Consider the following 26976-nt stretch of genomic DNA (forward strand, 5'->3'; position numbering starts at 1 on the left):
TAGCTAACTGTAACACAGAAAGCTTGTGACTACAATACGTAGGCTACATACTCAGTATATTTTTACGTATAACTTACCTTAATACTTAGACTTTCACGACCACTAAATGACATTATGATAATGATTTGGGGATATTAGGTCGTGTAATATTAAATACCACCTGAAGCGTTTCGATCCTGCGACCAGGATCGTCTTCAGAGCAATAACAAAGTAAAATGGCTACTGTCACTCCATAGTAACCAGACTCAAGATAGAGACACCCTGTCAGAAATATAGTTCATTCCAGGGCCTCCAGAGTCACGGAGAAATATGTTGGCAAGTTAACTATGGAGGGTAGCCATGATCTACTCAGTATATAGCCGTCACCTTTGTTGAAATTATTCGGGCGTTTAGCAATTTCTATCGCCTCATGAATGAATCTTTGAATAAAATGTTTCTCTTTACAAATGACAGAAGTTGCATCAAAAATTATTTGATGGTCAGTATGTATGGCATGTTCTGCCACAGCAGACTTCTTCTGGCTGGCAAAGACGTAAGTGCCTGCGATGTTCTTTAACCCTTGTTCCTACTTTCCTACATGCTTGGCCAACATAAACCGATCCACAGGAGTAAGGAATCATATATTCCAGCGCAGTTTAAACCAATAGGATCCACAACTGAGAAGACAACAAGCTGCTGCTCAAACTTGGAAAACTTACATCTGTCCTGACGTTAAACACCTTCCGATTCACTCAGTACTGAGTAATCCACCAACCATGCGTCTGAAATCCAGGAAGCCTATTTGGGATGATAACATTATTAAGCAGCCAGGGCCTTTCAACATCAGCAAAGTCTGGAAGGAAGGGTGGAGAGATTTCTCATCATCTCGTCAAATCCATTTAGATGATCCTTCCCAGCATGTTCCAGGAACTGATCTACCAAGAGTTACGTGGTGCCAACTAAACCGCGTACGAACTGGTCTTGGTAGGTGCAAAGCAACGCTGCACAAATGGGGATGGCTAAATTCACCTGCTTGTGACTGCGGAGCTCAAGAACAGACGATGAACCACATCATTCGGGAGTGTCCACAGCGTAGCTTCACAGGTGTTTGGGAAGAGTTCATGAAAGCATCAACTCCAGCTCTTTCCTGGCTGAAGGGTCTTGATATTCATTGTTAATTTATTGCGTACATATTAGTGTTAAATAATGTAGATCATTTGTTCCATACGAAATACATACATTTAATTGCTTGGGCAGTGCGATGTGAAAGCAGCTGTGCAGCCATTCTGACATTTTGACGAGCACGTCGAGTACCGTTCAGGTGCACCTCGGATATATGGTGTACGATTGAAAGGTCACTTTACTGATGCCTTAGGAGATCTTCTATTACAGTCTTTGTCACAGTAATCCCATCTGGCAAAGTGATTCCATCATCATGGAAATGATTACGTAATGGCTTTAACAAGTGAGGGACGTCGAAGAGCACCCACACCTTCCGATTACTGTCCACAGGGTTGGAATGTCTAGCTTGTAGATACCCCAAGTTCTTTCCATACATTTGCATTTTCCCCCATGTCGCAAGTAACAGCAACGACACGCACTCCAGCCCCTTCAAGCTCTTTGATAATTGTTTGCAACAATGTGCTTGTCATCATCGAAGTCGTAATACACAGGTTGTTTCCATTTTGAAAATAAACTGTAAATCATCGCCACTTGAACATTTTTGTGCGGCCCGAGTGTCACATCATCGGAGGAATCATAACTCACGCGACCGTCAATATTCATTTCAACGAAGCTTAAAACAGCCATTGCCTCGAATGGTTTAAACAGTTGTGACCTAGCTTTGATTAAATTTAACACTTCTTTCAAAAGCGCAGACCAACCCTCCCGTCTCACACACTCTCAGTGGTGGTGTCGACCGGTCCAGCTCCACCGGGGTGAAGCTCTTTTCAGGAGACGCGGCGGCGGCCGTGGCCGCACGAACCGCGACGCTCCCATCCTCCGAACGCAATGTCGCGTTCAGCTTTAGCAACCGACCCTCTGCCAGGCGTGGTCCGGGAACGGAATCCATGGACCGCAATGTGCGTTCGAAATGTCGATGTTCATGTATCCTGCAGTTCACATGTCGACGCGCAATTTGCTGCGTTCTTCATCGACCCACGAGCCGAGTGATCCACCGTTCAGGGTTGTTTTTTTCATTTTTCGATCGTTCTCTCCACGGTGAGTGGAGGAGAAGCAATCATTTTCCTGGGTCTCTCGTCACAGAGCTAAGAAGTGTTTCGAGCATGGGCGTGGCGTTCATTTAAAACCTTCCCGCCGCGCCGAAGCCGCGACGGGTACCCTCCACTGAGCGAGGAGGTAGGTACCCAATGCCGAACGTCTGCGTCGTGGGAGACGCGGACCGCGACACTCCCCCTGTCGGCGACGGCCGGGGCCGCCGCTTACACAGTACGAACAGGACTCGCGTGAGCTCGCAACAGCGGGCTCGGCAGGAGTCTCGCTCCTCGAGGGAGCCTCGCCGGAGGAGAGGACCGCGCGGGGCCGTCCGACTCCTCCTTCTCGAAATGTTTTTTGTTAAAAACAATTTCGGTAATGATCCTTCCGCAGGTTCACCTACGGAAACCTTGTTACGACTTTTACTTCCTCTAAATAATCAAGTTTGGTCATCTTTCCAGACACATCGGAAACTGCGCGAAGCAGATCCCGCGCACCGGTCCGAAGACCTCCCTAAATCATTCAATCGGTAGTAGCGACGGGCGGTGTGTGCAAAGGGCAGGGACGTAATCAACACCAGCTTATGACTCGCGCTTACTGGGAATTCCTCGTTCATGGGGAACAATTGCAAGCCCCAATCCCTAGCACGAAGGAGGTTCAACGGGTTGCCCGGTCCTTTCGGACTAGGAGGACACGCTGATTCCTTCAGTGTAGCGCGCGTGCGGCCCAGAACATCTAAGGGCATCACAGACCTGTTATTGCTCAATCTCGTGCGGCTAGAAGCCGCCTGTCCCTCTAAGAAGATGTGTTGTCGCCGGTAGCACGAACGGATACCGGATGCGACTATTTAGCAGGCTAGAGTCTCGTTCGTTATCGGAATTAACCAGACAAATCGCTCCACCAACTAAGAACGGCCATGCACCACCACCCACCGAATCAAGAAAGAGCTCTCAATCTGTCAATCCTTCCGGTGTCCGGGCCTGGTGAGGTTTCCCGTGTTGAGTCAAATTAAGCCGCAGGCTCCACTCCTGGTGGTGCCCTTCCGTCAATTCCTTTAAGTTTCAGCTTTGCAACCATACTTCCCCCGGAACCCAAAAGCTTTGGTTTCCCGGGAGCTGCCCGCCGAGTCATCGGAGGAATGCCCGGCCTGCATTTAAACTCTTTTGGCTACCTCTGAAGAGTTGACCGGCAGAGTAAAGGGTATTTCCTTTTCCTCAAATAAGCGAACGCTTTGGAGGAAAGCGCTCTTAAAGTGAGCGCATTGGCAATATCTTCATGGCTCCATCTGACATGTTTTTTTCCCTTTTCATCAAACGTCGTATTTGACCTGGTGTAAAACACTGGGACATAATAGACATTACTTCTTTACTTATAGTTTCACGTCTCATTTTGTAAGGCATAGGTCTCTTGGCAGATATCAGGTGTTTCTTACATTTAACCTTCCTCAGAGCAGCAATTTTTTTAATCCAGGAGAGTATTTTTCTTCCGCAGAATCACTAATTCTTTCTTTAGCTCCAAAATGTCCTGGTCTTTCATTAACATATCTGGATGATGAGTGGGTTCTGTGTTGGTTGTCTGGTCTAGTTTCAGTTTCTTCGAGGATAAAGAGTCTAATGCTGTTACGGCCCTTTTACTAACTAATCTCGTGTCACTGCGGTGCTCTCGTTCCGTTATAACCTAAACAGAAAAGAAAGGTATTGTTGGTTTCTGAGCATGTTACTATTTTTTCAATTGGCTTTCCGTCGTACCTATGGCGACGATGGGATAGGGAAGGGATAGGAGTGAGAAGGAAATAGTCGTGGCCTTAATTAAGGTACAGCCCCAGCATTTGCCTGGTGTGAAAATGGGAAACCACGGAAAACCTTCTTCAGGGCTGCCGACAGTGGGATTCGAACCCACTTCCCGGATGCAAGCTCACAATTGCGCGGCCCTCTCCGCACGACCAACTCGCCCGGTGTGTTACTATTAATAATAAGCATTTCAAGTCTGAAATGTAATTTTAAATTTAAAAATATAAAAATAAAAGCCGAGATTACGGAAAGTGAATGTGACTTACTGCACTAGTCTCAGTTTTATTTCCATGCCAATTCGGTATTTTCTGGGAAGGAACAGCATCCGATTTCAATACCTTCCGTATTGGGAGACCCAGCAATTCGTTTTTCAAGTCTCATTCATAATCATCCGGAAGAAAATGTTCTGAACATATTCTTGCATTAATAATATTTATACCGGGCGAGTTGGCTGTGCGCGTAGAGGCGCGCGGCTGTGAGCTTGCATCCGGGAGATAGTAGGTTCGAATCCCACTATCGGCAGCCCTGAAGATGGTTTTCCGTAGTTTCCCATTTTCACACCAGGCAAATTCTGGGGCTGTACCTTAATTAAGGCCACGGCTGCTTCCTTCCAACTCCTAGGCCTTTCCTATCCCATCGTCGCCATAAGACCTATCTGTGTCGGTGCGACGTAAAGCCCCTAGCAAAAAAAAAAATAATAATAATATTTATCTTGCTTTGCACCGAGCTACCCATGTATTTTGGAGTGCCTCATTCTTTGCGAATCGATGGTAAACTATGTCCTGAGTTTTGTCACCAATATTATTACACAGAACAATACTTAGAACACTAAAGAAACCAATCGCCTGTTAAATGAGAAACGAAGTGTTTACACCGGTAAACATAGACCTCACTATTTATCACCCACAAACTCAACACAACCAAGACTTCAAAATGAGTGGCGAGTGCAAAACTCACTGTATCTTCCAGTGACGTCATGTTAGACTTGACTCGTTTGCCACCAAATGAGCGGGAAGCCGGAATACACCCCCCTGGTTGGCCACAATCACAGCAAAGTCTGCACGATGTTTGAATGTCCTCGTCAGTATACTCCAATCTAGTCATGTCCAGTCCCATGAGTTCCTCAGGGAAAAGTGTTTTCTTCGATTGCAACCCCTAGGTCCAATAATTTTACACTGTATAATCAATTTTAGATGGTTGTACTTGTTATTCCTGGCTGTCTTTTTCTTGATTGTACCCTCCTCATGAGCCTGAGTACGGCAGCATTGAAGACGTAGTCAGTCCACGAGATTCGTAACATCTTCCGAAAAACCTACATTTCGAAGACATTTATCATCCTAATCGTGTTACATTTCAGAGCCTATGTTTTAGCGCCGTACATAAGTACTGTTTATACAGGGTGACCAAAAAGTTCGTTAACATTTGACGAGGCAATACTTCACGGAATATTGTAGGTAGGAGAGGTAATCATCGACACACATGACTGGCATGACATGGGATTTTATTTACACCTAAATAAAGTACACAAAATTACCAACAGATGGCACTTCATATGATACACAAGCAATAATTAGCATAACAATCGAGGTTTAGCAAAGACCATGTTCTTTATAACACATGATCTGTATGTCGGCCGTCATTCATAAACAATACCTGTAGTCGGGGGAACAATTTTGCGAATAGCACTGTACAGCATATCCGTTGATGTGGTGAGAAATTGCCGTGGGATGTTGCCTTTTAGAATCCCTAATGAGGTCGGACGATCGCGGTATACTTACGACTTCAGGTAACCACACAACCAAGTCACACAGATTGAGGTTGGGGGACCGGAGAGGCCAAACATGACATGTCGTTATTTCAGGCGCATATGACGCCCTCTCTCACGACAGCTTTTCTTTTTTTTTTTTTTGCAAGTTGCTTTACGTCGCACCGACACACACAGGTCTTATGGCGACGATGGGCCGGGAAAGGGCTAGGAGTGGGAAGGAAGGAACCGTGGCCTTAATTAAGGTACAGCCCCAGCATTTGCCTGGTGTGAAATGGGAAACCACGGAAAACCATCTTCAGGGCTGCCGACAGTGGGGTTCGAACCCACTATCTCCCGAATACTGGATACTAGCCGCACTTAAGCGACTGCAGCTATCGAGCTCGGTGACAGCTCCTTTAATAGCGTACACGAGGCTCATGCGGCATCACTGACATGTTGCTGTCTAGCGCCATCTGTTGGCCTGTTTGTGCACTCGTTGTTGGTGTCAATAAAACCCCATGCCATGTCAAGCATGTGTGGCCATTTGTACCTGACGTGTTGCTGTCCAGCGCCATCTGTTGGTCTGTTTGTGTGCTAGTTGTTGGTGTCAATAAAACCCCATGCCATGTCAAGCATGTGTGGCCATTTGTACCTGACGTGTTGCTGTCCAGCGCCATCTGTGGCCCTGTTTGTGTACTCGTTGTTGGTGTCAATAAAACCCCATGCCATGTCAAGCATGTGTGGCCATTTGTACCTGACGTGTTGCTGTCCAGCGCCATCTGTGGGTCATTTTGTGAACTTTATTCTGGTGTCAACAAAACTCCATGCCATGCCAATCATGTGTGTCAATTATTACCTCTCTACCTCCAATATTCCGTGAAGTATTGCCTCGCCAAATGTTAAGGGACTTTCGGGTTATCCTGTACATAGCGTCTGACGAAGCTGTGACGTGTCTCCAAGATGACGCTTCCTTCAAGCAGTAGATTTCTCATTTTCAGAAAGCTAGCACGAGCCATTTCTATTCGCACACGGACCTCTAGATCTGTGTCCAAGTCCTCCATAATCCAGCTGCCAAGGTACTTAAACTTCCGTACGTGTTCAAGTTGTTTCCCGTAAATGTTCATAAGAATGTGCATGTTACGAGTTCTAGTAATAACCATCACCTTTTTGTTTGCTAGTGGCTTTACGTCGCACCGACACAGTTAGGTCTTATGACGACGATGGGATAGGAAAGGCCTAGGAATTGAAACGAAGCAGCCGTGGCCTTATAGTAAAAGGAGCTTCAATATATTCATGGGCTTGAAGAATAGTAAAGTAAATACCTAATAAAATTGTGAAAAACAATCTTTGTGTAGCTTGACTATAGTTTCCTTCTATTAGGCTATGATGCGCCCATGTGACAGTTACTCCTGAAGCGAGGAGAATAGTGGTATTAAGAAGGGGAATTTGGAGAGGATTAAAGGGTTGAATTCCTAAAGGGGGTCAAAGTCTTCCTAATTCAATACTAGGGGAGAGACTTCTGTTAAAAAAAGCTCAGAAGAAGGAGATAAAGAAAAATACTTCAGAGATAATAAATAAAATTATACCTCATCGTAATCCCTTACTTACTGATAAAGTATGAAGGCCCTGATATGTTCCCGTACGATTGTAGGAACCGACTAAAGTTAATTTTAATTCAGTGTAGGAGAATAGGAATGCAAGGAATGTTAATCGAAGATAATAAAATAGTGTTACTAAAGTTATAACCACTATGATGATGACGATGAATTGATAATTTAGATCAACCAAGGTTTGAATAATCAATCATTTAGGTATAAACCCTAAGAAAGGAGGTAGACCACCAAGAGAAAGTAGGAGGAGGAATAAACAAGACTTTGTAATTTGGTTATTAGTTATTGTTAAGAAGTTTGGGTTGATATGGTAAATGCGATGAACATTAAACATTAAAATAATAGATAAGGTGAGAAATGTATAGATAATAAAATATAGTTCCCATAGATTTTCGGTACAGCCTTGTGTGAAACTGGGAAACCACAGAAAACCATCTCAGGGCTGCCGACAGTGGGATTCGAACCCACTATCTCCCGGATGGAAGCTCACGGCTGCGCACCCCTATCCGCACGGCCAACTTCTCCGGTCTTATCGGTGTTCAAATTAAGAAACGAATATTGATGTAGACTAAGGAGATTCATGTGTTTTAATTTAGAACAAGAAGTCTGGAGAAGTCTTACACTATTAATTAAACATCAGTATGAGCTCTAGGAATTCGTTCAGGATCGTGAGACAGCAAAATAGATACGGCGAAACTCGCTGATGCCAAGGCTGCTATCGCTATTTGTCCTTCGTTTGTTCTTGTTCCTTTAAGCAACTTCTCTGCTGTTCTTATTTCAGTTCAATACGAACTGGTTGGTCTACGCCATACATACAGCCTGCAGGGAAGAGAAAAGTAGCATGCTGAGAAGTAATCAAAACTTAATATTCAGTTAGCAAAGCGTGAGAAACCTGAGCAACAGCTTTAGCGGTAAACGCAATGATCTGATTTAGATGGTAATTTTATAACAGTAGGCAACAATTATTTATCTTCTTTGTGGCCATCTTTCTCTGCGAATCGCCTTGCTTGTTTTGCAAAACAATAGAAAACTTATTATTATTATTATTATTATTATTATTATTATTATTATTATTATTATTATAATCAAAACTTAATATTCAGTTAGCAAAGCGTGAGAAACCTGAGCAACAGTTTTAACGGTAAACGCGATGATCTGATTTAGATGGCAATTTTATAACAGTAGACAACAATTGTTTATCTTCTTTGTGGCCATCTTTCTCTGCGAATCGCCTTGCTTGTGCTGCAAAACAATAGAAAACTTATTATTATTATTATTATTATTATTATTATTATTATTATTATTATTATAATCAAAACTTAATATTCAGTTAGCAAAGCGTGAGAAACCTGAGCAACAGCTTAAACAGTAAACGCGATGATCTGATTTAGATGGTATTTTTATAACAGTAGACAACAATTGTTTATCTTCTCTGTGGCCATCTTTCTCTGCGAATCGCCTTGCTTGTTCTGCAAAACAATAGAAAAATTATTATTATTATTATTATCATTATTATTGCGGGGATATTATTATTATTATTATTATTATTATTATTATTATTATCATTATTATTGCGGGGATATCGTAGGTTGCAGAGGTGTACGAAGGTGCGGGCTTGAATGCGTGGACAGAAAAGATGAGAACATAATTTAAAACTCTAAAATTTGAAATTTTATTTCTTTCCTTTCTCTTTTTTTAACTTTAAACTTTGATGAACAAAAACAAATAACAGTTGAATAGACAAATGGTGAGCTCGTCCGCTCTAATCACAACATTGATTCAAGGTCAAAATTTAGTTGCAATAATTTACAAAATGAGCTTGTAGCTCAAAGTTACACCATCTTCAAAGAGCATCTTTGCTCCACTCGATTCACACTCTAGGAAATGAAATGGCGTATGGCTTTTAGTGGCGGGAGTGTCCGAGGACATGTTCGGCGTAGGCGACCTGCGACACTCTAGGAGACTGAGCTCCAAAACTTACTACAATCCATCCTCTCCAAGGCACAATTTTCTTATCGAAACAATAGATAAACCTTGAAAACAGATTTCAGTCATTTGAGCTCGACGGTCTATTACACACTCATCTATAATTAATGTACACTGACTGACAGAGCAAATGCAACACCAAGAAGGAGTGGTCAGAACTTTATGCCAATTGCAGGGTAGACTGACGTCACTGAGGTATGCTCATGATGTGAAATGCGCCGCTGTGCTGCGCACGTAGCGAACGATAAATGGGACACGGCGTTGGCGAATGGCCCACTTCGTACCGTGATTTCTCAGCCGACAGTCATTGTAGAACGTGTTGTCGTGTGCCACAGGACACGTGTATAGCTAAGAATGCCAGGCCGCCGTCAACGGAGGCATTTCCAGCAGACAGACGACTTTACGAGGGGTATGGTGATCGGGCTGAGAAGGGCAGGTTGGTCGCTTCGTCAAATCGCAGCCGATACCCATAGGGATGTGTCCACGGTGCAGCGCCTGTGGCGAAGATGGTTGGCGCAGGGACATGTGGCACGTGCGAGGGGTCCAGGCGCAGCCCGAGTGACGTCAGCACGCGAGGATCGGCGCATCCGCCGCCAAGCGGTGGCAGCCCCGCACGCCACGTCAACAGCCATTCTTCAGCATGTGTAAGACACCCTGGCTGTTCCAATATCGACCAGAACAATTTCCCGTCGATTGGTTGAAGGAGGCCTGCACTCCCGGCGTCCGCTCAGAAGACTACCATTGACTCCACAGCATAGACGTGCACGCCTGGCATGGTGCCGGGCTAGAGCGACTTGGATGAGTCCGATGAGTCACGCTTCTGTTCTGTCAGTGATAGTCACCGTAGACGAGTGTGGCGTCGGCGTGCAGAAAGGTCAAATCCGGCAGTAACTGTGGAGCGCCCTACCGCTAGACAACGCGGCATCATGGTTTGGGGCGCTATTGCGTATGATTCCACGTCACTTCTAGTGCGTATTCAAGGCACGTTAAATGCCCACCGCTACGTGCAGCATGTGCTGCGGCCGGTGGCACTCCCGTACCTTCAGGGGCTGCCCAATGCTCTGTTTCAGCAGGATATTGCCCGCCCACACACTGCTCGCATCTCCCAACAGGCTCTACGAGGTGTACAGATGCTTCCGTGGCCAGCGTACTCTCCGGATCTCTCACCAATCGAACACGTGTGGGATCTCATTGGACGCCGTTTGCAAACTCTGCCCCAGCCTCGTACGGACGACCAACTGTGGCAAATGGTTGACAGAGAATGGAGAACCATCCCTCAGGACACCATCCGCACTCTTATTGACTCTGTACCTCGACGTGTTTCTGCGTGCATCGCCGCTCGCGGTGGTCCTACATCCTACTGAGTCGATGCCGTGCGCATTGTGTAACCTGCATATCGGTTTGAAATAAACATCAATTATTCGTCCGTGCCGTCTCTGTTTTTTCCCCAACTTTCATCCCTTTCGAACCACTCCTTCTTGGTGTTGCATTTGCTCTGTCAGTCAGTGTACTTTAAACAGAGGTAATAAGTGCCCATTCTAAATGTCCTTAGTGGTCAAAGGAAAATTTTAAGATATCGGCCATAAACAAAATGCTAGGAGGCGAAACACTTGCACTTTTTTTTGCTAGTTGTTTTACGTCGCACCGACACAGATAGGTCTTACGGGGACGATGGGATAGGAAAGGGCTAGCAGTGGGAAGGAAGCGGCCGTGGCCTTAATTAATGTACAGCCCCAGCATTTGCCTGGTGTGAAAATGGGAAACCACGGAAAACCATCTTCAGGGCTGCCGACAGTGGGGTTCGAACCTACTATCTCCCGAATACTGGATACTGGCCGCACTTAAGCGACTGCAGCTATCGAGCTCCGTGCACTCTTTTTGAAACGCATTTGATAATACTTAAAATCCCATATGGGCTTATGACCCTAAGTTACAGAGGCTAAGCCTATATGGGTGACTAAATGGCGAAAGTATTAAGCTCCAAAATAGTGTTAACAAAATTTAGAAATTTAGAAAAACAGTCTCCTCCATACCAAGTTGAGTGGATATTAAGAGAGTGATCACTCTTTATTCCCTAAGTTACACCTTTCCCAGCAGGGATTAGAATACAGTCCTTAGACTTGCTTGAAAATTTACATTTAAACTGTAATGTTAAACTTTAGAAATTTACATTAAGAAAGAATTTTGAAAGTTTCCCCTCAAGTTAGCTTTCAGGAGCTATCACATATTTAAAAGATGTCTGTCATTACCTTGAGCTGGTGCGTCTTCCGACGGCGGGCAAGACTTTCCCCTGCCTCCACTAATGTATGCAGTCTAGATTGGAGTGATGAAGAAGACAACATGGCCCAAAATTCACAGATTTTATAGCGGAGCGGAAAGTTCCAGAACTCTCTAGACCGATGGCCTGCATACACCCCCAATTTTGATTGGCTGCAAAAAAGAAATGCAAAAATTTCTGATTGGCTAATAATTTAAGAAGGAAGTGATAGAACTGCTAGGAACCTTAGCACTCAAAAAAAAAAAAAAAAAAAAAAATCTACAAACACTTCAGTTTAACCAACTTAGAAAATACAAATTCCGTTGAAAATGAATTGCCCTTCCTCCCACCAGAGGGGGCACATAAGTCGTCAGTAGAGAAAACTGAAGGTTAAAGTACCAAAATTCTTCCACTACTACACAGTTCAGGGTTTACATCACGGATGGCCTTCTAAAAAGGCGCTCAGTTCAAATGCATGGAGAAGGTGTACCTCCGGTACAATAATAATAATAATAATAATAATAATAATAATAATAATAATAATAATAATATGTAATTTCAAGTAGCTGTTGCTAGCCTGGTCTATTACATGTCAGAAGTTTCAATTAAACACCTGGAGTGTTGCAGGAAAGACTAAAATTGTGTTTATAGATACTTAATTTTAGAAGGCATATCGATGTTTCTGTAACTAAACGTGCATTGTTTATGCGGGCTAAACGTTGCGTTCAACCTAAGAAGATAAAATATGCTGTATAATACGTTTGAACCCCACTGTCGGCAGCCCTGGTTTTCCGTGGTTTCCCATTTTTACACCAGGAAAATGCTGGAGCTGTACCTTATTTAAGGCCACGGCCGCTTTCCTGTCCCATCGTCGCCATAAGACCTATCTGTGTCGGTGCGACGTAAAGCAATTAGCAGAAAAAAAATAAAATATTAAAATGTCGGTGTTTAACGTCATTTTCTATGTGACCTATTTGTCGGGAGTGGCAAATATATCGCTGATAGTATTTAGTTGTAAAATGAGTGAAAAAATAATAATTACAGTTAAGTCTTACGTCTGTAACTCGAATTTTCCATATCTCGAGGAAATTTTCGTTTTCCGACGGAATCCTATATAATTCGTGTGTTCGATAATTCGAAGGCCTATTACTTCGATATCTCGAAGGATATTTCAAGCCCAGGTGTAAATGGTTTCTCTACATCTCGAAGTATATGCAGAACATTACGCTAATGTTCACCTGATTATCCCTAGATAAAATGTAGGAAAAACCTAGACTTAAATAGTCTCCATATATATGGCGATGATGATGCTTATTGTTTTAAAGAGCCTAACATCTAAAATTAAACACTCTTCATTTTAGTCAGTGTGTATCGTTTGACTAGCCGTATGGACGTTGTGACCTTGAGTAGCCACGAACCACGGTAGCTAAAACCAAATACAGTAGAGACAATACGCGACACTTTCGGATTTAGCCTTGTTAAAATGGGAGACAATTCGCAAGTGGCGCTCCTAGTGGCGTGACCTGAAAATTAGCGCTGAATTCAAATATCAATGGAAATTTATATACGGAAATGGATAAATAAATTACGTCTAGAAAGAAAGTGTTACTAAGATATTAACTTCAAAGTTGCTAAAGCAATTCTGGATAAATAAATGAAAATTTATTTAACAGGTTACTATTTAAAGGCTGAAATTAGACATATAACCAAGATGTAAAATGGACTGCTGTGAGAGGGCTTGCATTACTTTTTTAGCTTTAGTATTCCTACCTGAACTTTCACGGCTAGATTTGTCTTTTTTCTCATTTAAAACCATTGTATAATCACATTAACACTTGTCAATAAAAATATCGGCACATTCCTTACACACATGATTCAATGAATTTATATTTAAGAACTGGACAATTTCCCTTTTAACTTGAAGCCTACTAACAGAAAGAAAATCTATAAATTTACCCTCGAGAACATTCAAAATTTCCCTATATGCAATACTTGCCATTACATTAGGGTAAAGCAAATTTGCATCGTCATATTGTTTCAACAAAATATGTACATTTCTTAAATCATCCATATTTCCTGTAGTGCTTGACAACGCATTACGGCATTCCAAATGGGGTAACTTGAAACACAACCAGCCACACACATATGCATTTTCTTGAATTAAATCAAAACCCAAAGATCACACTTAGAACAACACATCGGTATTGAAGGTTAACTGCTGCACTATACAATAAAATAAGCTTATTATATTTTAAACCAGTTAAAATATGGATCGCGCAGGTCAGAAATGTTGGAAGTACTATACAAATCTCTTTGTAACTGGAAGAATATCTCAAACACAATATTTACTTACATTTTCTTGTCACGAGGGAAACGGAAGAAAGACCGCGAATCCTTCTGCACTTCATAGTCATTGCAGCCAAACACGGCATGTATATTTCCACTCATATTGAGAGGAGATATAAAGGACACACGCTACTATTTACGTATGTCAGCTTAATGCAAAAGCATAAATAACGTCAAAAACTTCAGATACAAATACACGTGCTCTTATGACAGAATCAGTAACTCTCAGGCCACTCCTCTAGACAGAGCTCTAATCGCTGTCCCTCGATATCTCGCAGAGTGTCGCGTATTATCTCTACTGTATTTGCTAAAACCGTCCTTCAGGTCACATCGCAACTCCCAGAAAGAGGTTTACAACAGTGTGGTGTGACAGTTCTCAGTTGGCGAGGACGGATATCGTGCTGTTAATCACTTAAGCCTGTTATACACGATCAAATTTTTGTCAAATTCAAGACTTCACAAGAATGTTCAATACTTCACCAATTTGCTTGACAAATCGCTTGCAATACTCGACAAATCTTGAGAAGTCTATCTGTTTGTACGTATGTACGCGCATCAAGAGAGAATGGATAAACAGAATTTAATGAAAATCGGTATTCAAAGTCGAGGAATAAGGCACTGAAATCTAGGCTGTAAATAATTTTATTCACGCGGGGTAAAATTGTAGTTGAGGGGAAGGTCTAAAATGTAATTCTCAAATATCGATGTTATTGGTGGTCCTATCGATAAATACTACGTAGCAAAAGTTGTAGGGAATACAATTTTCGATCATTTATGCCGTATAGTTTTCCCGTGCCATCTACGATGACAGAGATATTCATAATTTAGGCTTTTGTTGCTTAGTCCATATCAACGCCAAACATCGCTAACATGCAAACATTATTCAGTCGTGTTAACTGCGATGGTAGTGTCTTTGTCATGATTGTCTTAAGGTTAAACACCGAGTGCTCATTAGCCCATATCAGCAGGGAAAATTATGAAGATTTGTATCGAAATGAGAAAAAGTCGTGAAGGAGTACCGAGAGTAATAACCTATATTGAGTTCAGTTTCATATTTGCATGTGGCTGTCACAGCATCATGGGAAAATGGATGGGTGTAATTTATGCCACTTCGTATTACAGTTTAGAATCAGGCCGAGTTTGATTTTAGATATAAGTTGTTCAAAAAATTTAGGAGTAGGGGATGCTTCAGAAGAGGTCTAAAGCATAATTACTCTTTGGGCTTGTTTTACAACAAAATAGTTCATGGCATTTTTTGGTCTACAGTCTATACTTTTTTCCGATACAGTCCAAAATAACAACAACGTCAGTGGCAGTCGTGTGAAAGGTTAAGTCCAAGAGCTGAAAACTAGCTCTGTAGACTGTAAAAAAGTTGCCTTGAAATCGTTCTGGCAAGGATTTTTTACATCTGTCAGTTTTTTAATCAACCCTGTCTGTCTGTTAGGTCATCAGCCCAGAGGCTGGTTGGATCCTCAAATAGCACCACCAAAGGTTATGCGGTTATAAGGAAACCGCAAAAACCAATGGCAACACCAAAATGAAGCGTGCTAGGCAAGACAAGGAGGGAGGTAGTTTGCCATTGCTTTCCTCACTGGTTCAGAAAGTGCTATTGCAGCACGACTGACCCTATGAGCAACACCTTTCATAACACTCAGATGCACTAGTCATGCTCTGAATGTCAATACTCAGCACCACCCATACCCCAGCAGCTTCCATATTGTCACAGCCATGGATGAGACTGGGACTTCGGTGAAAGCTACACTTTACTCTGGCCTGTGCCAGGGGATGGATACAGAAGTACTGTATCCATCAAGAAATGGCAGCAGGCAAAATCAACCCTATACTTGGTTTTCTTTTATACTGGAAGGAAGGTATTAGATCAAGATTATCTTCATATATTTAAAAATGAATATTTGTTTGTTCGTCTCGACTGGACTCAAAAATTACCGGACCGATTTCGCTGAAAATTTCACAAATTGTTCCTATTACTCCTAAGAGGGTTTAGGAAATGCTTTGAACGAAATCCGAAGGGTAGTTTTTTTATGAAGAGTAATTTTCTGTAATTAATTTAATTCCAAAGCCGCACCAAGAATGAATCGACTTCATAGACTGTCGCTAGGTGACAGCGACTTACTCTGTATCATGATAGTTTGGTAAGAAATACTGTATATGACGATGGAAACACGCCGCCATGTTTTATGCAGTAGGCTACCTTTCCGCATCTCTTCCTAAAACCCTGGAGCAAATTCAACCAAACTTGGTACATTTATGACTTACTGTCTGGAGACAAACACTATGAGGGAAAGCCATTCCCAGCACCCTTAGGGGTGGGAGTGGGAAAGGATGGCATATAAAAGAAATCGAAAATAGTGTTGAATCCATAGTTTTTCGGGTCGCTGAGATGAACAGTGATACTCTGGATGCCGTTTAAATCTAAGTTCATCCCTCATAGGCACAGGGGGTGAGAATAAAATGTCTTAAAATGACCGAGATTTTGGATGTATGTGTCTATGTTCAAGCATAGCTCTCTACTAAACTTGGTACAAATATGACATTCTATCTGGACAGCGCCCCTAAGGAAGGGGGTGAGATGTAACATTAATCGAAAACTACCGATATTAGCGTCGAAACCATGGCTTTCGGGGTCGCTGGGATGAACTATGACACTTTGGATGTCGTGTAAGTCCAAGTTCAGCCTCTATCACCATGGGGGCTGAGAAGATGTGAAAAAAGAAATGTCCAAAATGACCGAGTGCAGTGTTGATTCCACAGTTTTCGGCGACACTAGGCTGACTGGTGACAGTTCCAGTAATATTTGGAATCGTGTACATCATATCTGTTGTGCGAGGCATAAATATACAGGGTGAAGCGTAATTCGCGCACTCGGGCGTCGCAGCGCGACTCATCACATGCCAGCAATAAAAAAATGTCTCTTACAAATTTTCGTCTTGCGAGTATATCCTGTAGAAAACGGACGTTGCAGAATAGCAATCTGGCAACACTGTAACCATATGTAGGGTAAGTACCGCTGTCAGCATGTCCTCGTCGTGCTGTACAGTTGGTGCAGTGGGTAGAGTTTTTTGTTGGCATGCAGGAGGTCGATGGTTCGATCTTGGGTTGAGGCGCATTTTTTATTTGCTAATTTCCATCTGACATTACCTACTGTAATACAGTAAGACACCGTTTCTGAGGTCACATGTATCCTACATTTACAACATTTTATAACGCTGAAACAACAAATACCTGGTTGGACTAATAAGATATAGACAGCTGAAACAAACAGGTTTCACATCTAGAAGATGAAGTGGTGCGAATAAATTCACGCCCACGACGTGGAAAGGGCGCCTTTCAAAGCTGACCAATGAAAACGATTGTTCGTCCATTTCTAGGATCGTAGTATGTAAGTGCAAATGGTTTCTAGAGGACCCACTGCAATCGCTGTTGACGATTAAGATGCCAGATACCATACCACCTGGGCTACATTTACGAAATAAAAAACATACGCCTCAACCCAGGATCGACCACTCGACCTCCTGCATGCTAACCCAAAACTCTACCCATTGCACCAACCGTACCGTACGACTAACTTCTGCTGACAGAGGTAGTTTCCCTACATATGGTTACAGTGTTGCCAGATTGCTACTCTTCAACGTCGTTTTTCTGCCGGATATACTCGCAAGACGAAAATTTGTAAGAGACATTTTTTTATTGCTGGCATGTGAGGAGTCGCGCTGCGACGTCCGAGTGCGCGAATTACGCTTCACTCTGTATACAGTTATAACTTACATTTATTATTTGTATGCCTCTGCTGGCAAGATGTAGTGTTCACACTGCGCTATGTCTTCTGGTATGGGCTAGAACAAATTTGTTACTTTCATTGACCTGTCTCTGTCTTATCCTTGGCTTTGATAATATGAAAGTGACTGAGGTATGAGCGATGCTAGTAATACCATTCCTTATGCAGCCAGTTCCTGTTATGAATGGTGTGAAAATGTCACTCATAGGGTCGGTTGGTGCATGAATTTCAGTGGGCTTCGCAGACTGATATGTAATAGCAATTCCTGGTTCGGTGAGGAAAGTAACGGGAAACTACCTCACTTCCCATTTTTCTGGTATGCCTCTTCAGTGACGCCTAGGCTATCTATGACAGCTGTTGGCGGAACTGTGAAGGATCAAACCAGCCTTCGGGCAGAATGCCCAACATAATACATTATCATTTGTTTGATTTACTTCCCTAAAAATCTGGACTGCCTCAAGAAAATAGTTTAACGCGAAATTACAAATATAATGTCGCCGGCTGAGTGGCTCAGACGGTTGAGGTGGTGGCCTTTTGGCCCCAGCTTGGCAGGTTCGATCCTGGCTCAGTCCGGTGGTATTTGAAGGTGCTCAAATACGTCAGCCCTGTGTCGGTAGATTTACTGGCACGTAAAAGAACTCCTGCGGGACTAAATTCCGGCACCTCGGCGTCGCGGAAAATCGTAAAAAAGTAGTTAGTAGGACGTAAAGCAAACAATATTATTATTATTAAATTATAACCTCAAAGAAAAACTTAAAATTAAACACATAACAATAACTCTAAATTTAGAAACGAGTTCGCAAAATACCACTCGACATCACAATCAAGCAATGTAAAAAAAAAGCCACTTCAAACATTTAATATAAATCCTAAAATTATACATTCAAAGAAAGTGCCCGAGCAAAATAACAATAATACAAAACAATATGAAATGAATTGCAAAGGGCCACAGAGGGCAAGGAAGTGAGTACGTCACGACAAGCCGCTGACAGGGAGATGTGATACACATGCTAAGTAATTATCCCGTCAAGGACGGATACTTCAGCGAGTAATTACAAAATGGTATCAATATTAGTCAGTTAAGCAGAGAGTCATAATGCGTATGAATCCTAGTGTGATGGTACATCGAAATGAGATACGCCTTATAAAAGATTGTTTAGAGACAAGGGAAATAAGGGAGAAATTAATGAATGAGGAGGATAGGAGGAAAATTGATCATGAAATTCAAGTGTATACCATTGTAAAGTTATAGAACAGAGAGTGGATGCATCCGGGAAGAATTGCTAAATTATTCAACATTGTTAAGGGAATGTGGAGAAATAAATTGATAGAGGTAAGAATTGATGCATACTAGTATGTTAGTGACGGAATTGTGCCTAAGGTAATAACCTAGACAATATAACTTTGTTGAAGTCTAAAGCTATTACGTACATAGATTATATTTATAGCATATAAATAATAAACCACCATATTCTATTTAAAATGCATGTTCTTAAAGGACAATATTAATATTTATTGGAGACGTTTGGCGTGGTATGCAGGAACTGAGGATGACTACTGTGGTGACCCTCACTTTGAGGGGTCACGTTTACGGAGTATCCGATGACCTCATGGCATGTCCAAGGAGTTTCGTGTTTCCTTTTTGTTTGTGTTTTGCTTTTTAAAGTTCCATTTATTAACATAATTTTTCTAACATTCATCACAGGCTATTCTTTCTCTGTTAAATTCCTAAACCGTTTATGTGTTAAAACTGGTTTGATTTTCCCTGGCACTGCTTTATTTCTGTTTTTAATGTATAATTATGCTAAGGGATATCAACATGTGTATACTGCATGTATCAAAAATAAGAGAAGATTACAATAAACAATACCCTCTCCGTGATCTGTGTTTCCGAGATTATGGAAGATGGGTATTATCGTAAATCGTAAATGGAATTGAAACACAGGGGAAGAAAGTTTCATTTATGTTGATAAACGTCCATGTTGGAATCCCAGACAATGAGCTAGCGGACAAAACAGCACGGTCAGCTGCCATTGAAGGCCAACAGACATATACTACAGTTACAGCATCGGATTACACCTCCTTGCTTCGTCGACGGCGATTCACGACGTGGAAAAATTAGTGACATGATACCTCCCAACAACGCGGGAAACATAATGCCATTGTCCATCCAGACATACCGAACGTACTTTGGCTCTATAATCCTCTCTACTCGCGCCAGTTCATCAGAGCAATCGCAAGAATGAAATTTCATCATAGTTGTTTCCTTCAGCACCTGCACAAAATTGAAGTACAACGATCTCCCTTCTGTTCATGTTCAGCTGATACAGCTGCAGATCTTAATCACATATTCTTTGGATGTCCACACCACTTTTCGCACTACTTGTCTACTACAAAATTTATTGGCATTGGGATACCAATTACCACCTATTCTTTCGTCAATTCTCCACAAAGGTGATTAATCTGCCTACCTTGAGTTACATGCATTTCTTTCTGATACTGGACTGCGGATCTAACACCTTCACCTAGAATCGACCTTATAACGTATCCACACAGACGCACACAAGATGCTGTCAGTTGGTATAATTAATTTTATTCACATATATTCACAAATTACACACTCATATAATCTTAATCAATGTATCACAATAAAACACTTCACTTCAAGAATATCAACAAGCCGCCATTTATCAAACAGTTGACAACTGACACCGAATACCACAGAGGTTACACTTGGAAACACAGTTGAAAACAGATGACTACCGATCAATTCAACATGGAGACTGCCTTAACTCGGCATGTCAGCCACGTGCTACTAACCAATAATTTCCAAACCACAACTTCAGTAACTCAACAGTAACTGACTTCACCGTCAAGATGGCCTCTTTGTATGGGTGCCTGGCCAGGCGTCTAGAAAGTTACCTTAGAAAAATAACTACCGTCTTGAATATTCAGACTGTCCAAAACATAGATTACAATGTATAGAATATTCTCAGTCATTCTAGTGTCTATACTACTGTATTCTGGAAGTTACAGTGTGTTTCACAATTATGGATAACAATTTATATATACAGGTAAGAATAAATTATTATATTAATTTACAGGTATTTGCATTAACGGAACTGGTTTTTTTTTTTTTTTTTTTGCTACTTGCTTTACGTCGCACCGACACAGATAGGTCTTATGGCGACGACGGGACGGGGAAGGGCTAGGAGTGGGAAGGAAGCGGCCGGAAAACCATCTTCAGGGCTGCCGACAGTGGGGTTCGAACCTATTATCTCCCGAATACTGGATACTGGCCACACTTAAGCGACTGCAGCTATCGAGCTCGGTAACGGAACTGGTATCAATGTCTATGCACAACACATGTTCATGACATAACCTCACACACAATACGATCATTAAACTACGTAAATAATAACAAAACTAATACTAAATGGATGTATACTTCATAGCTATTTTACAAGTTGTACCGGGAGGTACACCTCTACGCCGCGCGTACAAAATGAGCACCTAAAAGAACTCCTCTATCTACCAAAGGTGAAACCAATAATACAACAAGTTAGAACTTTACTCTGAAGATGTCACCACTAAAATTTGATATAATTTTGTTATTGTGAAGTTTCCTGTACTGTGTGAATTTCTACTTGTTTCGTTTGCCATTCATCAAGAAGTTTGGACATTCTGCCATAGATGTCACTGCTAAAAAACTACGATCATGCACCCTGGTGCGAAGTGGAAGAACTTTTGATTTGAAGAAGTTTTGTATTCATAAGTTTTTCTTTTTACTAATTGATATTCCTTTATTTCTGGGTTGGCAATATTTATCTTTTCTTTCCGCCAGTTTTGAATTTAGCCAATCACGAACTTCTGTAATTAATTTTCAACCTATCACAACCTTCTTCTTCGATTTGGAGTGTAACCTTTTAAAATGACCAATAAAGTGAGAGGGTGTGGCTGGTTTATTCATGAAAGGTCTCGAACTTTCCCCAAGGGTTTATAAACTGCGGATTTTCTCGTCTCTTGGCCATTTGATCGTCATCTAACTAAGTGTGTGTGTCAAGCAGGAGGCGGGCGGTGCCTCTTTCATCAGGCAGCAGTTCTTCAGCAAGGTAATGGCCATCTAACATCTTACTTTCTTGCTAGCTCCGCAGTTTAACCCGAGGGAAAGGTGGTTCGAAACTTTAACTATGTAACCAACTTCTCTAAAATGTAAATCTCCTTTCGGCTCATGTAAAAATTTCATAAATCTTTAACTGTAAATCGGGGATAGAGAGTGGTGTACCCTCTCGAGCTCCCCTTCATCTTGGTTAGAGGTGACTACGTTTATTGCTGTTTTTCATTCTGTAATGTGGTAAATTACTTTCTTATACCAGTCACCTCCATACTTTGAGAATAGCCCCTGTTTCATCGGCCTAGTGTCCCTTAGGTTTTAAGAATGCATATTTAGGAGTGGAAGTACTCGCCTCCATTCAATTTGTGTTTCGGGCCATTTACTTAATCTGTTCTTTTCCGCAACGGCCCAATAGGTTGTAAGTTGTGCCTTGATGGCAAGTGATTGTAATTTTCTGATATCGCCTTGAATAGGCTTGGAAAACTGAGAGCACGACAGCTCTTTTCTAGTGTTGTAAAAGTGCCTCTGGGAGGCTTATTATTGTGAGTTGGGAGCAAGCGCTCCATGGAGGGATTTCTGCCCTTGTGTAAATTTTGTTTTTGGTAAATTTGAGCTAAGAGCTCGAGGAATTGTAAGACTAGGGGCTTGAAGCCCAAGAGAGTTAAAGTTCTGAAATCTTGGATTTTTCTATTTTTGTCATTGTTATCTCACTAAGTGAGAATTTGTTAACTTGTTACTTTTCCAAAATATAACCTTCAATTTCAGTTTTAAATTCTTTCTTGACATTGTAGTTAGACCCATTCACCCCGGCACCTTCTTTCACCTCTGCGTTTCACGGGTAACCCCGGAACACAAGTAGTAGTAGTAGTAGTAATAATAATAATAATAATAATAATAATAATAATAATAATAATAATAATTGTTCCGAGATTTCTGTGGAACAGCAGAGGTGAAAGAAGGTGCCGGGGTGAATGGGTCTAACTACAAAGCCGAGATATGAATTAAAATTTCATTAAAGGTTATATTTTCGAAAATAGCAAAACTTAACAATTTTCACATAGAATTTCAAAATTTACCAAATAACAACAAGTCAACAAATAACCGACAATCAGGTACAAGACCTGGAAAAGCCAAGATACAGAACAATTCTGGGCCTTACGCCCCTCGCTTTACAATTCCCTTGAGCTCATAGCTCAAATATACCAAGCACAAGACCTTCAAGGGCAGAAAACCCCTTCATTCAAGGAGCACTTGCTCCTAATTACAATAGCAAGCCTCCTAGAGGCACTTTTCATACACTAGAAAAGAGCTGACACGCTCTCAGTTTTTCAAGCCTCTTCAAGGCCATACCATACTTTACAATCACTTGCCATCAAGGCACAAATTACACCACTGAAACGGGGGTATCTTGTACCCAATCTATTGGGCCTTAGCAGAAAAAGAACAGGTTAAGTGAATGGCCCGCAATACCAAAGGAGTGGAGGCGAGTACTTGCACTCCTAAATACACATTTTAAAACCTAAAAGGCACTAGGCAGAAGAAACAGGGGCTATTCCCAACCTATGGAGGTGACTCGTATACTGAATAAATTTAACACATTAAGGAAGAGTAGAAAATCGGTTACGAAAACGTAGTCACCTCAAATCAAAATGAAGGGGAGCTCGAGAGGGTAAAGCACTCTCTATCCCCGATTTACAGTTAAAGATATATGAAGTTTTTACATAAACTGGAAGAAATTTACATTAGGTTACATGGTAAAGGTTTCGGACCTTCCCCGCGGATTAAACTGCTGAGCTAGCAAGAAATAAAGACGTTAAGCGGCCATTACCTTACTGAAGAACTGCTGCGTGAAGAAAGAGGCGCTTCCCGCCTCCTGCTACACGTCCATACACTAAGTTAGATGTTGATGAAGTGGCCGAGAGGCAAGAAAATCAGCAGATTTTATACCCTCAGGGAAGGTTCGAAACCTTTCATGAATAATTAAGACACACTCATTATTGGCTACAGTACACAGTTACTCACAAAATCGAAGAAGAAACCTGTGATTGGTGGGAAATAAATTACAGAAATTCTGGATTTGTTAATTTCAAAACTGGCGGAAAGAAAGATTAATCTTGCCAACCCACAAATGAAAGAACGAAATTTAGCAAGGACAAAACTTATGAGTACAAAATTTCTTCAAGAAGTTTCCTTCACTTCGAACCAGGGTGCATGATCACAGTTCTTAGGAAGTGACATCTATGAGAGAATGTCCAAACTTCTTGATAAATAGTAAACAAAAACACGTCAAAATTCACACAGTGACATCTTCCAAGGAAAGGTTTAAGTAGATCCAGTTTTAAGGTCACAGTTTCCCCTGTAGGGGAGTACTTTAAGGCGGAAAATTCGAATGTGCGGCCTAGAGGTGTACCAGCCGGTACTACAATGATAATAATAATAATAATAATAATAATAATAATAATTCGAGCTGTATATGTGCATTAGTTACCCATGGGTGAGAGACTATTGTTTTCAAGTTATACTTGTTATCGCACTTGCGTCACTTATCCTACCAGAACTATACCACTCCTAGTTCCTACTGTTCCATGGCCTACTCATGTTATCACTGGAAGCCATAAAGGGCCTAATGAGGAGAAGATGAGTCAATCTCTCCTGTATCTCAACAACAAATAACATAAATTCCTATAAATCCTTTCCTTACGTTATTCACTGGCTGAGTGGGGTTTGTCCCGAACCCTGCCATTGTAATATCCGGAATTAAGTGAATAAATAATTAGTTCGGGGATGGTTGCGTAATTGCTTCGTCGTAAAACAATAACCACCACCACCGAATCATTAGCCCATCGTGCGATCAATAATAACCATATCAAAAATAAGGTTCCTAAAAGGAAACCATGATTTAATTTCATCGATTGCAAATGTTAAAAACATTTAAGCCCTTTAGGCTTTTTCAGTGGTGAATCGCATTTATAAAAGTGGAGGCACATGCTTCCCCTAGTGCACCGTCACTGCATTGTCCCACATAAGAGGCTTGCAGGGGTGTCTCGACGGCGCACTAGCCGCCAGCGTATTGGAAAGGTGTAGCAATCCAACTGATGAGCCCACTGGGGCGAAACGCTGGTGATTTCACGAATGAAAAAGCCTAAAAGCCTAAATGTTTAATAATAACCATACTTCGAGATGCAGTGAAATATCACCTGCATGCGGAATGCTTCTCAATCACTCCTAGTCTTCATAATCTTCCTGAAAAGAAAAAAACAACAACGGTTTGTTAGGAAATCAAAACAAAGGCAAATATAATATCTTTTTGTTTGAAGGGATTTTATTTTTAACTTCAAGGTTTATTTGCCATTCTAAAAGAACAACAGCTGACTTGGCAGTTTTGTAGAGATTTATATTACATAATTAGTCAGAAAAGGTCATTTCAAGGGTGTTTGATGTGCCTATGGCAGAAGCTAAAATAAAGGAAAGAAAGTGGTATTATCTGCGTACTAACGTTTCTCGTATCTCCTGCCTCGGCCAACCGAATTTGGAAGAGAGAGACTTAAAAATTGATCATTTAACTGTACATTAAATAAACAGTGAAACATTGGCCATTTGAGTTAATTTATTTCATATTTTAATTTCTTCCTGAGCTTTCGAAATTTCGTTAGCTAAGTGCCACACGGCATAACACGAAACTTGAAATACAGGATGACCCAAAAGTCTGTTAACATTTGATGAGGCAATACTTTACGGAATATTGGAGGTACAGAGGTCATAATTGACACATATGATTGGCATGACATGGGGTTTAATGATATCGAAATAAAGTACTAAATCTTCACTAAAAGTGTCTTTTCTGGTAACGTCAACATGCCGCGATTGCAGGCACATCTGACGCCTTCTCTCAAAACAGCTTCTTCTATATCGTACACGGATCTCATGCGGCATAACTGATGTGTTGTTGTCCAGCGCCATCTATTGGCCTGTTTGTGCACTCGTTGTTAGTGTCAATAAAACCCCATGTCATGTCAAGCATGTGTGGTCGTTTGTACTTGACGTGTTGCTGTCCAGCGCTATCTGTTGGTCATGTTGTGTACTTTATTTTGGGCCAGGCTGAGTGGCTCAGACGGTTGAGACGCTGGCCTTCTGACCCCAACTTGGCAGGTTCGATCCTGGCTCAGTCCGGTGGTATTTGAAGGTGCTGAAATACGTCAACCTCGTGTCGGTAGATTTACTGGCACGTAAAAGAACTCCTGCGGGAATAAATTCTGTCACCTCGGCATCTCCGAAAACCGAAAAAGTAGTTAGTTGGACGTAAAGCCATTATTATTATTATTATTATTATTATTATTATTATTATTATTATTATTATTATTATTATTATTATTATTATTATTATTATTATTATTACCTTATTTTGGTATCAATCAAACCCCATATCATGCCAATCGTGTGTGTCAATTATTACCTCTCTACCTCCAACATTCCGTTAGGCATTGCCTCGTCAAATGTTAACAGACTTTTGGGTCACCTGAAAAAATATAAACAAACAGGAGACTACTATCTGAGGTCCTGAGAGACCGAATGTTGCTGTGTACAGGTTGTCCAATAAGAGAAGGGATGAGAACTACCGTGAGAACAATGACCGCAATAAACAGTCACAGATATTAGCCTGCTTCTAAACTTGGTGTGATTTAAAACAATAGCGAAATTCCGGGAGCTCCTATCAAATATATGGACATAATGACCATCTATATTGGCCTATATAAAATAAGAGTTTTGTCTCTACTGTGCATTGCTGAGAATTTAAAAAGAATGGTATTTCTGCATCGGTTGTGTCGACAGAAACAAGGAAATGCATTTTTTAGTTCTCCGTCATCTCTGTCTGTCTGTCTGTCTGTCTGTCTGTCTGTCTGTCTGTCTGTCTGTCTGTCTGTCTGTCTGTCTGTCTGTCTGGACATGGCAAAGAAATGGTTGAAGTGAATTTAATGAAACTCGATATATAAAGGCGGGGAATGAGGCACTACAATCTAGGCTGTAAATAATTTTATTCACGCTGAGTGAAATGGTAGTTTAGGGGAAGGTCTAAAATGTAATTCTCAAGTATTTATGTTATTAGTGGTCCTATCGATAAATACTACATAACTTCAGT

At 41.4% G+C, this 26976-nt stretch overlaps 1 long non-coding RNA gene and 1 other non-coding gene across 3 annotated transcripts in view; one reads left to right on the forward strand and one right to left on the reverse strand.

The window, feature by feature from the left end:
• LOC136874316 (uncharacterized) overlaps positions 1-26976 on the forward strand; it is a 277138-nt gene that overhangs the window by 58348 nt on the left and 191814 nt on the right. The gene's annotated exons all lie outside the window — the stretch shown is intronic.
• LOC137501105 (5.8S ribosomal RNA) lies at positions 2013-2167 on the reverse strand. The gene has a single exon (XR_011018365.1). It is a non-coding gene; the product is annotated as a 5.8S ribosomal RNA (ribosomal RNA).

Source organism: Anabrus simplex, chromosome 5 (assembly GCF_040414725.1).
Source record: "Anabrus simplex isolate iqAnaSimp1 chromosome 5, ASM4041472v1, whole genome shotgun sequence".
Taxonomy (NCBI): Eukaryota; Metazoa; Arthropoda; class Insecta; order Orthoptera; family Tettigoniidae; genus Anabrus; species Anabrus simplex.